We start from the raw sequence: 16,245 nt of genomic DNA on the forward strand, positions 1-16,245 counted from the left end.
GGATTTTCTAAACCCTGTCCTGAGGTGATTTGATCCTCATTAATTTAACTAGTTGGGTGGAGAGAAGAAAATTTTCTGATGAGAACCACATGGGGAGGAAGTGGGATTTCAGATTTAATTTTCTGATGTTGAAAACCTAATTGTAGATTATGGTTGCATTATGAGGTATTTCCAGTTAAAATTTTGCATTACAAGCGTGAGAGACAAGAATGGTAAAGAGTAATAATGCAGTGCTAATCCTGAACTAAGGGAATTATGATCAAGAGAAAATTGAATAACTCAATCAAACCAAATTTGATATGCATAAAATTCTGGTAGATTTCTCTAATCAGTCAATACAACAAGTCTGCAAAAGATGACCTAGATCTGACAGACAGAGATTCAGAGATATAGAGATATGATGTCAATATGAATTAGGAAACTTATGGTGTTTCTTCAATAACTTGAGCGTCCAACTTCGGATGATGCTCAAATTTGGATCAAAGGTGGTACTCGATAGCTTCAACAAAACCCTGAAAGGGTTTAGGCAAGAGGCAGCTGGACCGGGAGATGTGTTGGATGTCAATTGGGTTGAAAACCCCGACACCTGGATGAAATCGATCTCTCCTCTTAGCTGCTTCAATCTGATCTTTTAGTGAGGCTTCTGAACTTCAAACAAGCTTATTTTGATCACTCGAACACTCTCTCACAATAAACAAATAAAGAAAAGAAAAAGAATCAATGGAGGGGTTGAGATGGGGGGGCGAAGAATTAGTGAATGGGCATCTACCCTAGGGCATCTCACGCAATTTCATCCCACAGCACAACAACGTAATCCATCTTTTTTGTCCAACTCAAATCTGGCTTTTCATTATAATTGATGGGCTTTAAATACCCTTACATTTCTTGGGCACAAAGACATAACAAAAAAGGAAACTACTGGACTGAAATAAGTCTTTCTAATATGTGTCTAACTTGCTAACCAAGTAAGAATAAATTAGAAACTAAGAACTGAACACAAAAAGGAAGTCATAAAAGTAGAAACTACTTGACTAACACTAAAGGAACCAAATAGGAAACTAGATATCCTAAAAAACGTAACAAAAGGGAACTAAAATAGGAGATATGGACCCAAATTAAACAATAACTCAAACAGTGTTTCGCAAACAGTTTTTCTAACTCTTAGTTTTGTCCTCTTCTTCAAGCTTTGATTTGCATCATGGCAACTAATGTGAAAACTAAGGATGGTCAAGGGAGCGAGTGCCCAATTACTATTGGGCTCCATCAAGGTTCAACTTTAAGCCCTCACCTATTTGTGCTTGTAATGGATGAGTTGACCAAAAGCATTCAGGGAGAGATTCTATGGTGTATTTTATTCGCTGATGATATTATTCTATTGGACGACACAAAAGCAAGGCACAATGCTAAACTGGAGCGATGAAGATCAACCTTAGAATCAAGTGGCTTTAAGACAAGTTAAACAAAAAAAAAAGTATATGATGTGTAACTTTAGCCACACCCACAAAGTGACTTTTTAGATATTTGGGATCTATCATAAGTAAGGAAGGTGAAGTGGAGAAGTTCAACCGGAGTTTTGTGCGACCGACGTGTCTTTATAAAAATTTAAGGAAAAATTCTATAGGACAATGGTACGCCCGGCTATGGTATATGGTGCAGAATGTTGGGTAGTTAAGAAGCAACATATTGATAAGCTGTGTGTAGCGGAGATGAGAATGTTAAGATGGATTCGCGGGAAAACTTGGAAACATAAGGTAAGGAATGAAAGCATTAGAACGTATTTGGAATTGCCCTAATTCATGATAGACTTTGGGAAATTCGTTTGAGATGGTATGGCTATGTTCAGCAGGGGCCATTGGATGCACCAGTGTGGAGGGGTGATCTGATCCAAATAGATGGATGTAGGAAGAGCTAGGGGCAGGCCAAAAATGACTATAGGAGAAGTGGTGAGGAAAGACATGCATAGATTAGGCCTTGGTCCAAGTATGGCATCGAATGGAGTAGTTGGAGGTCCATGATCTGAGTAGCAGACCCCACCTAACTGTGTTCTACTTCATTACTATTTATGTGATTTGTTTCCTTTCACTTAATTTTCCTTTTTCCAGTCCTTGCTTGGATCCATGTAGCCGACTCTGTTAAGTTGGGATAAGTCTTGGATAAGTCTTTGTTAAGGACTGAACCCGAGTCTAGAGTTTGGGTAGATTTTGTTAATTATTTGGGACTGATTACCTTTGTGATTAGTCTTACATTATCCAGCCTTCTTAAACAAACAATAAACACCAAAATTGAAACTAACTACTAGCAGGTACCCCCCCCCACCAAGACATGAGGATTAATGGGCTGAATTTAAAATACTCAAACCTGGGACCACAAAACAGAACTGCAAGGACCAACTAGGCTTCCATCATTGGCTAAACTTGATGGGCTTGTTGCTGAGTACTTCTTCTCTTCCTTTGCGATGAGATCTGCATCACATCCTTGTAGTGTGACTAGTATCGCATGGTCATTCTGTCATCTAATGTAGATCGCATCGCTGGGTTGAAATATATTAGAAGAAAGTACCAGCCCTTGAAGCAGCCCGATCGATCCTAGTGGTCCTAGGCTGGACCAGCTTCTAGAAGCCTCAAGAATCCCCCTAACAATTCCAGTTTGGAGAGCTACTTTGTCTTATTCATAAGACTTGGTCAACAAGGAACAAAGGGATCGATCAGCCGAAACACTGATTTTTTTTTGGTCAAGTAAGTAAACTCAGTTTAGGAAAGTCCTTTTGTTTCTATATTCTTTAGTTTCCTTTTCATTTCAGCCTTCTTGTCCAAGGAAAGAAAAGTTCCCTCCCTTTATTATTTCCATTTTTTTACTTTCCTATTTTGTAAGGCAATCCCCAGCCTATAGCCACCCTCCCCTAAAAGAAATCTATTTCCCATTGATTCCCTCCATCTTCCTTCTTCTATTTTCTCAGTCACTGAAGTATTGAGAGGACCATTAAGCTGTGTTTGAAGACTGTTTCAAGGAAGATATCTTGCATTATTGCTGCTGCTGTTTTGAGATCAAAGGAACCTGCGACAGCCTTGGAAGAGAGAATTGTGGGCAGAACTTGACCTCCCATACCCCCTGCTCCTGGACCTTCTTCAGCTCAAATTTTGGGACTCATCTGGGTCCATACAAAGGTCCCTCAATCAGGAGATAAGCCTCACTTGAGGCCTTTGCCAGAAGTTATCTGAAATCACTAATTTCTGCCCTAATTTCCAAGCAGATCTGTATTTCAACAACCAGCCATCAACTCAGGCTGATATTTGCAGGTATTAAGGACTTCACCTAATACACTCGACCTCAGTTTCAGCCTCATCTGAGGCCTGGTTTTTGAGTTCTAACTTTCTCCTCTTTTGACCTAAATTTCTCAGAATTCAGGTACTATGAGTCTGTCCTAATTTCAGTATATTGTTTGGGTCTGATTCTACATATCAGTGATTGAATTTGAGTCCTTGTCAGTGTCAGTTTGCTGGGGATATTTGTCAAACCATTGCTGGTTTGTTTCAGCATCTACTGTCCTAGCCAACAGCTTTGTCTTGGCTGATTCTTGACTTGGTTGGTTAATTTATTATTTGTGTTGGAATTTGGGTTATTTCTGGGGTTGGGTACCTTTGTAACCAGCCTTACATTACAATCTGTTTTTCCAATCATAAAAGTTTGAAATAACTACATCACTATGCTAAACCACCTTCAGAATATATGAATCGATGTCTCACTGATATTTGTTTTGGCTTGAACCTGGTGAAACCTGAGTCATAATAATGATGTGACTTGGCCATGGATGGTGCTTTCTAAACAAGAAATGACAATTTATTCTCAAATCACCCACAACTCTAAAGTTCAACCTCAATGTTTCTGTCTTCATGTGGCAGAATGTGGTGCACATATTCTATTAAGTGTTTAGAAGTGTCGTATAGAAATCTAGGGTCAACCATAAATACAGAAGGGGACATAGACAATGATGTTTCACAAAGAATTAAAGTGGGATAGATGAAGTGGAGAGGTGCGATAGGAGTGCTGTGTGACCGACATATTCCTATAAAGCTTAAAGGAAATTCTATAGGACTGTTGTATGACCAGCTATGATTTATGGGGCAGAATGTTGGGCAGTTGAAAAGTGCCATATAGAGAAGCTATGCGTAGCAGAGATGAGGATGTTAAGATGAATGTGCAGCCAAACTAGGAAAGATAATGTAAAGAATGAATGTATTAAATCTGATTTGGGAGCTGCCCCAATCAATGACAAGCTCTGAGAATGTCGTTTGAGGTTGTATGGATACCCTAGTAAGGAGTGATTTGATTCCAACTGAAGGAGTTAAAAGGACAGACCTAAAATGACCATAGGTGAAATAGTGAGGAATGACATGCATAGTCTAGGTCTTGTCCCTAGTATGACCTCCAATAGAGCCGATTGGAGGGCAAGGATCCATGTAGCTGGTTGACCCCATTTAGTTGAGATTTTCCTAACTGCTGGGTTGTGCCTCTTTCCTTTTAATTTCATTTCTCCTATTTTGTTTTGACCTCAGATTTCCCTTATCTTGTTTTGCACGGATCCATGTAACCGACCCCATTAAGTTGGGATAAGACTGAGTTTGTTGTTGTTGTATTCTGTTAGGCTGTGTTTGGCAACCAAGAGAAGAAAATAAAAGAAAAGAAAAAGGTACACTTTTTGTACTTTTTTCCTTGGTTTAAGAATTTTTCTTTGCACTTGGTATGTCTTCACCCAGGAGAAGGTTCTCCTTTTCAATTTCAAAATTCCTCTTGGGAATTGTGAAATTTTCTTTTGTTCCCCTAAAATTTTTCTTGCCAAAAACACAAAACATGAGAAAATATGAAAACGTAATAAGACAAAAAATGAATGATTACACAACGATTTCCTATGTGTCTATCTCTCTCTTAAAATTCAAAATTTTTTGTACTTTTTTCTTTTCTTTTCTTTTCTTCTCTTGGTAACCAAACATACATACTCTTTTTATTTTCTCACCATTTCTTTTCTTTTCTTCTCTTTTCTTTTCTTTTCTTTTCTTTTCTTTTCTTTTTCTTTTCTTCTCTTGGCTACCAAACATAGCCTTAAGGATTTACCTGTTCTTTGCCATTTATAAAATTAATGGAGAAAAGAAAATGCATCCCTCATTTTACTAGAAAATGTAAGTTTGGTTAATTTCCTAGCCATTTTCTCTGCTGTCTGAACTATTTTGTTTCTTTAATCTGATCCTTGACCATGTCAAGCATGTCTTTTGGCCTGTCAACATATTTTACACCCACTAGGATAACATGTTTCACGAAAATTATGATGTCTTTTTTTATTGTTTGTCTTCCTGCTTAGCACATCTTCTTATGTAGTATTTACCTCCTAAAGATATCTTTTATTTATTTATTTTTGATAATTTGAAGATTATACTTTCTTGTGGCAGGATTTTGAGCTCAATACCTATGATCCTGAAGGATCGTCAACAAGAAAAAGAGTGACATGCAACAACGGTTTGTGTGGCGAACGAAATAGATGCTTTGGAACATTCAGCGATTGCCCTTACATGGCTTCATATGTTTCGAACAATACCTCAACTTCTGGCATTCTAATAGAGGATGTTCTACACTTAGAAACTGAAGATAGTTCTCCGCAAGTTGTTGATGCAGTGATAACATTTGGGTGTGTATTTAGTATCTGGTATGCATATATCTTTGCAGTTTCCCTTTTCTTTTGTGAATAAGCTCAGACAGGACATGTGATCTTATGGTCTCGCTATCATATGCCCCAACTGATTGAGCTAAACAAGGTTCCAGATTTGAGTTTCTTTCTTCTGTCTGGTGGAAGTACTTTTAATCTGGTCTACATATATCATTACAGATTCCATATTCCTTTGTGGGTAAGCTCAGATAAGACGTGTGATCTTATGGTCTGGATGCAGCATGTGAACTGATTGAGCTGAACAATGTTCCAGATTTGAGCTTCTTTCTTCTTTCTGTACTGTGTACTTTAATCTATATTTCTCCTTTTTTCAACTCAATGGTAACCCGGTTTTGTACATCTCAATGGTAAACTGGTTAAAATCTTCTAATGGTGCTTGCATCTTGCAGATGCGGGCTGGTCCAGACTGGTTCTTTTCTTAATGGTGCAGCTCCCAATGGTTTATTTGGGCTTGGTTTGGAGATGATATCTGTTCCTAGCATTTTATCCAGGAAAGGCCTTATAGAAGATTCGTTCTCTATGTGTTTTGGACGTGATGGGATTGGAAGGATTAGCTTCGGAGACAAGGGAACCCCTGACCAAGAAGAAACTGACTTTAATCTTGTCCAATTGTAGTGAGTAATCATTTGTCATTATCTGAGTTGTTCATTTCTTTAGGAAAGCATAACGACTTTATATTGTGCCAGCCCAAGGTATAACATCAGTGTAACTCAAATGCGTGTGTGGACAAGAATAATTGATAAAGATTTTAGCTCTATATTTTATTCTGGTACTTCTTTTACATTCCTGGTAGATCCAGCATATCCACGGCTTTCAGAGAGTGTAAGTACTTAAAAATGATGAACGTAAACTATGTGTAGTTTATATACTGTTAAGCTATTGATGGTAACCTCTTTGCTCTTTGCAGTTTGATTTACAGGCAGAAGGCAGATGTCATCCACCAGATTCATGGCTTCCTTTTGAATATTGTTATGCCATGAGGTCACCTTTTCTCCAATCTCCTTTCTCTAAGAAACCTTTAAACTCAAGGCTAAACTCTTTCTTTATTTTTTACAGTCCTAATGCAAATAGTAGTATGATACCAAGCATAAGCCTAACCATGAAAGGTGGAAGCCAGTTTCCTGTTTACGATCCGATAGTGGTCATCTCCACTCAGTTAAGATCTTGATTCTGTGAGAATAGTGTTACATACTGCAACTTTTCCTCATTGTGTCCCTAATATTTTGCAGGCAGAACTTGTATATTGTTTGGCTGTTCTCAAGAGTGCTGACGTGAACATAATTGGGCGTAAGTATTTCAATCTAAGTAATGCATGACTATCAGACTGTGTTTTGTTGGCTGTTTAATTTGGCTGTCTTGTGTATTTAGAAGAGAGAGGAGAGAGAAGAGGAAAATAAATTGTGCAGACAGGGTAAATGAAACCCAAATTAGCCCACAGATGAGCCTACCAAGCAGCCCTATACGGATATGACCAGTAATCATTACAACTGCCACTATAGTTACCAGAACAGACCAGCTCTCAGTTAGGATTAGGGGTGTAAGTTTGGCCTTGACAGCCGAACATGCCCTGAGCCCAAACAGGGCCTGAGCTAAGATTTCTGACCCGGGCTGGGCCTGGGTTGAGGCCTAGGCCCAGCCCGGCCCTGATTTTAGCCCTGATTATTTTGTTGCACTTCATAATTTTAATAATTATGTATGATCATTTGATCTATTGTCTTTTTTTTTTCTTTTTTTTCTAATGCAACGACACAAATGCCAAAAACAAGGGCCAATTAGGGCCGTTAGGGCCTTGTTGGGTTGGCATGAACCTAGCAGGGTTGGACCTAGGCATGAACCCGATAGTGTTGGGTTGGGGTTTTAAGAAACCTGTCCCAACCTGGCCCTGTTTCACCCCTAGTCAGGATGGTCCAAAGATCATATTATTCAACAGATCTTCATGAAACTTAGGAAATCAGGAATCAACTCAGGTCTTTGACCTATCCAAAAAAAAAAAAACTTATGGATCTTTTAAAAAACATTGGAGGTTCACATAACAGAAATTATTGAAGATCAATGAAGTACCTAGATCTTCACTGATAGAGAAACCAACCCCCAAAATTTAAATTGAAGAAACACAGATTTCATATAATCGTAATTCACCAAAGTTGAAAAACAATCCACCTTACAATAAATCCCCATGTTTCGGCTTCAAATAGAATTGAAATCTTAGCAGAAATGTTGAAAAAGCGTACCTTTTTTGGTTAAATATCAAGAGAATGGGTTCCTAAATAAAAGTTTGGAATAGAAAATACTAACCAAATTTCCAAGCCAAGAAAACACACCTATATACGGAAAAATAGAAAGGTACAAAATCAGAAACTTCTTGAATCCCAAGTAATTACAAAAGACTCATGGGCTTCAACTATTGGCCCATTTACAAAAGGAAAAGCCCATAATAACAACCCCACCCATTACTTAAGGCTATGTTTGGTTGCAAAGGAATTAAAGGGAAGGGAAGTGAATTTTCAAACCTAAAAAAGAACGTTTTGTATACATTACCCATGTGATTGTCTAAGCTACTTAAATTTCTTACCATATTTAGTAATGTTACATTTTAGACGTAATTTTTATTTTACCTTTTATACCAAAGGGATTTCTATGCAAAGTAGAGTAAAATTTAATAACCAAATATGTAATGATTTTGAGTTAGCGATATAGTCACATGGGGGTAATGATTACAAAAGTTTCTTTTTATAAGTTAAAAATTCCACCTCGCTTCCCTTTAATTCCCCTTGCAACCAAACAAAGGCTAAGAAAGAACTCCTATGCAACCCAGCTTATTGTCTTATACTGCATCCTAGTTGCCACCTCTTCATCTTAGCTCCTCTCTTGTCTAGGAGCCCAAGATTCTCTTATCTAGTTATCTGCACATGGCCAATGTCCTGCTTATGTGGAGCCAAATAAGGAGCCATCTTAGGGGATGAAAGGAGGGTATCAAGCGTATATGCACTTCTATTCAAACTAATATCATGATTTAATGGCGAAACAACTATAAATGTGTGGAAGGTGGTTTACACTCATGTTATTTCTATCCATGCAGAGAACTTCATGACTCGATACAAGAAGGTATTCGATCGAGAGAGAATGGTCTTGGGCTGGAAGAAGTTTGATTGTAACTTTCACTCTACATAAGTTCTTCTCTGTGCTTTCTACAGAAGTTTATCGATGACAGGCTTAATCTTTTGCTTGCCTCAGCCCTCAGGTTATGACATCAAGGATTCCAATACTGTCCAGTAAAGCCATATAACTCCACTAATGTACCTCCTGTAGTTGCAGTTGAACCAGGTGATTACTCTCCATAAGCAACAAAACAGACAAGGAAGTCAGGAACAGCTTCCAGATTTCAGTGTGGCCACCACCTTTTCCCAGTTGCTCATCTTATATATGCTACTACTGTTTCAGAATTCTCTTCATATTGTCCCTATTCTTATTTGTTATTCTTTGATCATTCTTTCCAAGTAAGCACTATGTATTAGGGAACCCTGTGTCATATATTAGAATAGATTAGACCCAGTTTTACACCAAATTTGAGGAATTTCCTCTACACAAGATTTCTTTTTCCTCTTCTCCTTCCCAAGTTCTACCAGCCATAAGCTGTATATATTAGGGAACACGTGTCATAAATTAGCAGAGATCAGACCCCAGGTTACACCAAATTTGAGGAATTTCCCCTCGTTTTCACCTTTCCCTTTTCTTTGTATCCTCTTTTTTCTGTTTCTACCCCTTTCGTTTTGCACTATGATGTAAGTTTGTTTTGCTCCTCCTCTACCTTCCTCTTCATTTTAACCTCATTTTGTCTCTTCCCCTTTCTTTTTACTCTTGTACATGTCAAGATTATTTCCATCATGGTTGTAAATATTGTTCGAAAGTTGTAGCACCAATGAAAGGAAAGCAATTAACAGTGTGTGAAACTCCCACCTTGAAGATCTTATTCCTGTTTTTCCTTTTTCCCTTCTGCCAAAGTTTAGGTACTTCTGGTTTTTCCTTGCGAGGTTTGCCCTATGTGGGGACCCCTTTTTTTTCTGGACATGTAGGCATGTAGGAGATGAATTATGTTTCTTTCAGGTGCAGTGAGTGATATGCTGGGAATCAGTGATAGTCCACAAGCAATCAATTGGGAGAGGGTGAGGGGGGGGGGGTAATCCATTGCAAACTACTACTAAGCTCCGTTTGGTTGCAAGGGAAGTGGGGGAAAGGAAGTGAAGGGAAATATTTGCATTTCTCTTGCAATTTAACATCAAAAAATTATTTTCCTACAAAATATATTTCACTTTTCAAGAAAATAATTATTTTTTCCTTACAACCAAATGGAGCCTAAAGTAATAAGTTCTCAGAATAAAAGAATAAATAAAGAGTAACCGATTAATTCCTTTTAATTTATTTTTTTGTTGGCTTGTGGATAATTGATTTAATTAGTTCTCTCTTCTTCACAAAATAGCTCAAATGAATAATTTTGGCTTAAGATCCTCATATTAAGGCAGAAAAAGGGTTGGGGGGGGGGGGGATTTGAGTGGGACATGAATTATGTTTGTTTCAAGTGCAGTAAGGGAAGCTGGGAATCAATGATATTGCACAAGCAAGCAATAAGAAAAAAAAAACTACTCAAGTAGTAGGTTCTTAAAAATGGCCCCAAAAAAACAAAAAGTTAAAAGGATTAGAGGATAACTCCTAGGAAAAGAGGCCAATTGTAAGCAACTATTTCCTTTTAATTAATTATTTTTTTAATTTATTTGTTGGTGGAGGGTAGGCAATGGATTTAATTACCTCCCTCATGTTCACAAACTAAAATTAATAATGGAGGTTGAAGGTCTTGCCATTAAAAGAAGAAAAAAAAAATTTGTCTTTCGACGTGGACAAGGCAACGGTAGCAACCTACTTCCACCTCCCAAAAAATCAGAGATTGCATCGGATGCAACCTATTTCCACCAATTGTAGAGTGTTTCTACAATGATTTTCCTACGTAAAAAAATATATATATATTTAGGGAAGGATATCACTGATCTCACCCATTCTCTCTCCTTCTTGACTAATTTGCATGGGATATTATATGTGAGCATAGCTGATCTCACACATTCTCTCTCCTTCTAAATTAATTTATTCATTTATTTATTTTTAAATAACTATGCGAATCACATGAGATCCATAGAAAGTTCAAACCCTCTACACGTACAGCGGGTGAAAGGCTAACATTGGTCCTTTTTGCTTCCATTAATTCCCCTCTTCGCCATATAAATGATAGTAAATTGGACACCCGAAGATCTCATCTTATCCTTAGATGGGACATACGAAGCTGTAAAATAGGGCGATGGATGGCTCATTAGGATTGCCATGTAAACCACTCAGTTTTAAAATTTTGATTTGTTTGATTCAGCTCTAATCTCTTTAAGGATTTGAAAATTGGGAAGAGATAAGGGAAGAACTGGTGTTGAACAGGTCATTTCTGGCACTCCATCTATTTTAAGGGAAAAAAAAAACTTGTGAAGATCATCCACCATATTTAATTCTACGGGAGTTGACCTGGTTGGCTATCTTCCCCAACTCCTCTGTTTATCCTCTTTAATGAGGAATTCAAATCAATTGGTATCGATCAAAATTGATCGGAATCTGATCAGAATCGAGCTGATTTCTCTCTCTTCTTTCCACCCCCCCACCCCAAACAATGGGTCCATTTCGAACATAAGGTTGCACTCTATTGTCACGAGTTCGAGTCAGAAATAACCTCTGAAAGCTCCTACATCATTACCTTCCCCATATCTGTGGTGAAAGGAAACCTCATGCACTGGTTACACCCTTTTAATAAGCCTATTTCAAACGTCAGATTTGACTTAGCTTAACAAACCACCTATGAAGTCTAAAGTCAGATCTACTAGAAATTAAGATTGGCAAATGATGTTTCTCATGACTTAGGTAGCTAGGCCTTTGCTATGAGTGCTCAATTTTCAAAGAACTGGTCCTGATGAGTTTCTAGATGTAATAGCTGATGTCTTTCTCAATATTTTTTAATTGAGATTTTGATCTTTATTTATTAGGAAAATATTTTCTGTGGTAAATTGTGGTCCGTTCTTATTGACACATGAGGGTGTAAAGGAAAAATGATTCTTCTGTGAATGCTTTCTTATATGTTCTTATTGGCCTCTCATGCACACACAAGAACTACTCTCCCATAGGAAATATTTTTTTTAATTATTTATTTAAAGAGAGGATTTCCCACGCTACCGGCACGACAAGAAAATTATACCACCATCTATCCATGTCGATCTCATATTTTAAAATGAAAACAATATATCTGTAGTCCACACTTTTTATAAGAAAGCATGAGAAAAAATCTGCATACGAGTGCAGATCATTTTCCCTTATTTTAATTGCCTTTTGTTGGCTCTACTGCCAAAATGGGAAGAATTCAAAGTGCATAGCCCGTGCAAGTAAAACAACTTCCATTCTCCTCTTCTTCTATTTTCCTTTCAAAGGTAGAAGATGCATTGTATCCATGGTGGAATGGTGATGATGGCAATTCTGATCAGAATTCCATTTGACAAATTTAAAGAAATTTACCTATATGTATTGACATCTTTCATTGAAATTTAATATATATATATATATATATATATTTAATTAATAAGGAAAACAGTTTCTATGGGGCAAATATGGCCCCTATGTTTAAACATATAGGGCATGAAATGATAGCCTCCCTCCTATGAAATACAAAATGGCATAGATAATAGAAATGACAGAGATTTATGGTTATCATAATGACACTTCACAGACAACGGAATGGATCAGCATAGTTCTTGAGATTAGGTCAAAAGTATTCTCAATGTCTCTATACTTATAAAGATCTGGCCAATTAGAGTTTCTAACCCTAAAAGGTCAGTGTACCCCACATGGGCGCTCCATCTGAACTAGGTCTATGACCTGACTTCTATCAACAACACCCATGTTGATGCTTCTAGTGTGCTGCTATTGAATCCCATGCAAGAATAGGGTCCACGCTCCACCACCCCCACAAAAATAATTCCCCTTTTTAAGTATTTTCCCCCACTAATGCTGAAATGATGTGTGTAGATGATCATGGTGTTTTGTTTCACAAAATTAAATTTCAGCCTTATTCCACGTATCATATGATGACTATTTGAACCACAAAAGAAGGTCTTCCAAATAGTGCCATAAAAAAGGCCACTGACCTTACAATAAATAGGGAAAGGATTCCCCTATATGCCAAATTTGGAGGATCTTGGACTCCACAACAATGGTGGTGCAGAAAATGATACAATCTATATTTCAAAAAATTGATCAGATTTTGATCACAGATAATTTCAATTTCTTGAAACAATTGATTCATTTCAAATGGTAAGATTGTTCTATTGCGACCTAAAAATTATGGGTTCAAGTCAAATAATAATCTATCCGCAAAACAAAGATAAGAACTTCGTATATTATTACCCTCCCCAAACCTATAGTGACTGAAACCTTGTGCACTAACTACACCATTTTAATGGGTCCGTTTCAAATGTCAGATTTGGCTTGGCTTGGCTTAACCAGCCAAGCTCCAGATGTATACACCACTACACCGGTTTGAAGACACGACAGTTCCCAACAACCACATCAATGATCCGTAAGCCCTTGGCCAATTGAAGAGAGTGATACGTACTGGGGAAGTCTAAAGTCAGTTCTACTAGAAATATAAATTAGCAATGAGGCTGGATTATGACTTTGGTAGGTAGGGCTTGCTGTGAATGCTAAATTTTCTGGAGTTCACATGCTCTGTGGACGTTGTAATATTATGGTGAGCATCCAAATATATACTCTAAAGGGCTCTCAACCGCTGGATGCTTATTGCAACGTAGTAGTGGCGAGGATGATGTGGTCAGTTTCTTACAAGATAAGGATGAGGAAATTGTCCACTGCCATCATTTAATGGCCTGAAAAAATTATATATTCATGTGAACCCATTTTTTCAAAATAGATAACTAATAAAAGCAAAAAGGTTGCAGCACGTATGTATAAATAATTTGTTGGTGCGTTCTTCAATTATCAAACATTGATTTAATCTCATCCTATCTCAATTGTTGAATTGTTTACCTAAACTGGTTGCAATTGTTTTCTCTCTTCCCTCCACACCTCTCTATCCCCCAGCCCACCCTCTCCATCTCCCCTCCATCATGAACTCAGTAGCCCCCTTCCTCTCGCTTTCTCTCTCCTTCTCCCTCTCCCTCCCCTTGCTTCATCAATGAGTTTTTTCCCCACCGCAATCGCTTTTAATTGAATTTACCTTAATTTTATGTTTCTTTTTTATATGGGTTTCATCATTGCAGTGAGATTTTGGTTTTCTAAAGCACTGATGATGAATCCAACTTGTTGAAAACTTTTATGGAAATTAAGTGGATCCAAGTTTCTATTGGAACCTACAAAATATAGGAAAAATTACTCAGAAAGTATCCCTATCCGGATCTAACAACCTTGTTTAAGATTACTTTAATGGAGTTATTGCCCCATTGAAACTTACTTTAATGGCGTTGTGTGGGGAAAGAGAGGTATTGTGGCTTTGCCGCAGAGGAGGGGATAGAAGAGAGAGGAGGAGTCTGTGGGAATCAGAAAGTAATAGAGAGAGAGAGAGAGAGAGAGAGAGAGAGAGAGAGAGAGAGAGAGAGAGAGAGAGAGAAGAAGAAGAAGAAGAAGAAGAATCATCGTAGAAGAAGCAGTCTTCATGAACTTCCCACCACAAAAGACAAAATTGATATCCATAGAAAATCAATTAAAGGCTCAGACTGACTTACGCCAAATGTACGATTAATATAAGAAAAATGGAAAAATAAGGTTGCAACACATCCGATCCGCTACCACCCGCCCAATGATAAAAACAAGATATATATGTGGGGTCCACACTTTATGTGAAAAAAAATTATGCACACCAGTGAGGATTTTTTTTCTTATTTTACTTGCGTTCTGTTCTACTACCAAAATAGGAAAAAGTCAAAATCCTAAGCCCCGGCCCCATGCAACTATAACAACTACCATTCTCCACTTCTGTTTTCCTCAACAGCGTTCCCCTCTTCTATTTTCCTTTCAGGAATGGTAATGGTGGTATTTCTCATTGGAATGACACTTGTCAAATTAAAAAAATTTCCCATATATTGATATTTTTCACTGAACTTGCACTTCTTTTCTTTTCTTTTCTTTTTTTTTTTTTTATAAGATTTTGAAATGGAGAAAATGGTTTCTATGGGGAGCATGGCCCCTACACCCTGACACATCATTTCGCCCCATCCCATGAAATGCAAAAGATGTACACTCATGTTGATGCTTCCTAAGTACACTCATATTGAATCCTACACTTGCACAGGGACACGCACCCTCACAGAAACCATTTTAACTATTTAATCTTTTGACCTTTTAAGTATCCACCCCCCCTTTCCAGTTGAATTGAAATCTGACATTTTTTCAATGTCATTCGGCTTGTGAGCCATCAAAAACGACCACTGACCTGTATTATAAATATTTAATGGGAAAGCAAACCATATTATAAATGGGGAAAGAGTCTGGAAATGTTGGGGAATTTTCCACTCCATAACAATGGTTGTGCAGATAATGGTATAATATACAAGGGGCCCACATAATCAAGGTACGATAGAGAGAAAATAATTAAAAAAAAAACAGGTGAAAAGCAAAAATACATGGGGATCATGGGAACTTTTTTCCCTTATAAATAATATAAGGCTATGTTTGGTAATTATTCAGAAAAACGTTTCTGATATTTTTTTGTTCTATGGGAACAAGAAAACAGAATAAAGTTTATTTTTTTTAATAAAAAGAGAAAAAAGAACGTTAGAAACGCAAAATGATGGAATGACAAAACCTTATTCTGTCATTTTGGTTTCATTTCAAATACAAAAAAGTGAACAACTAGGATAATCGTTCCTGAAACAGGTTCAACAGACACCTTTTTTTTTTTCTTTTTTTTTTAATCTTAAAATGGCATTTTGATACATAAACTGAAATTTCTATTTTTGACATGAAACGTTGTTTCTGAAACTGAATAACTACCAAACGCAGCCCAAGGGTAAAATATTCTCTTATAAGTTTTCCTCAATTTAGCAGACACATGGATCACTCATAGAAATAGAACTATGATGTCTCTAAAGCAGGCTGTGGACTAAAACGGTCAGAAAACTATTTATAGAAAGTTTGGATTAGTTGTATTTTCTCTTTCCTATTGATATTTCCATTCTTCGATCCATCTGATTGCAATCCTAATTTCTAATCCAACAATTGTGTAGGCCAATAATACTCAATAGCTTCTTATGCATCAATAACTAAACCAATATAAGGGTCATAAATACTCTTACTCCTATAGTATAAAGCCGTTAATACTTTTATCATATTCCCCGATACCTTTTGCACATCATTCAAACCCTCCCGGATCGAAGTCTCAAATTCTCTATGATGAATGATGAGTGATAGTAAACACTCAATGGCTTGAGGCCCTGACTAGC

General features: G+C 37.3%; 1 pseudogene; it reads left to right on the forward strand.

Moving 5' to 3' along the window:
* The window catches only part of LOC122072654, a 38,077-nt pseudogene extending 28,393 nt beyond the window's left edge, over positions 1–9,684 (forward strand).
* The last annotated feature ends 6,561 nt before the right edge of the window (positions 9,685–16,245 follow it).

The sequence above is a fragment of the Macadamia integrifolia genome, chromosome 3 (genome assembly GCF_013358625.1).
Source record: "Macadamia integrifolia cultivar HAES 741 chromosome 3, SCU_Mint_v3, whole genome shotgun sequence".
Classification (NCBI taxonomy): Eukaryota; Viridiplantae; Streptophyta; class Magnoliopsida; order Proteales; family Proteaceae; genus Macadamia; species Macadamia integrifolia.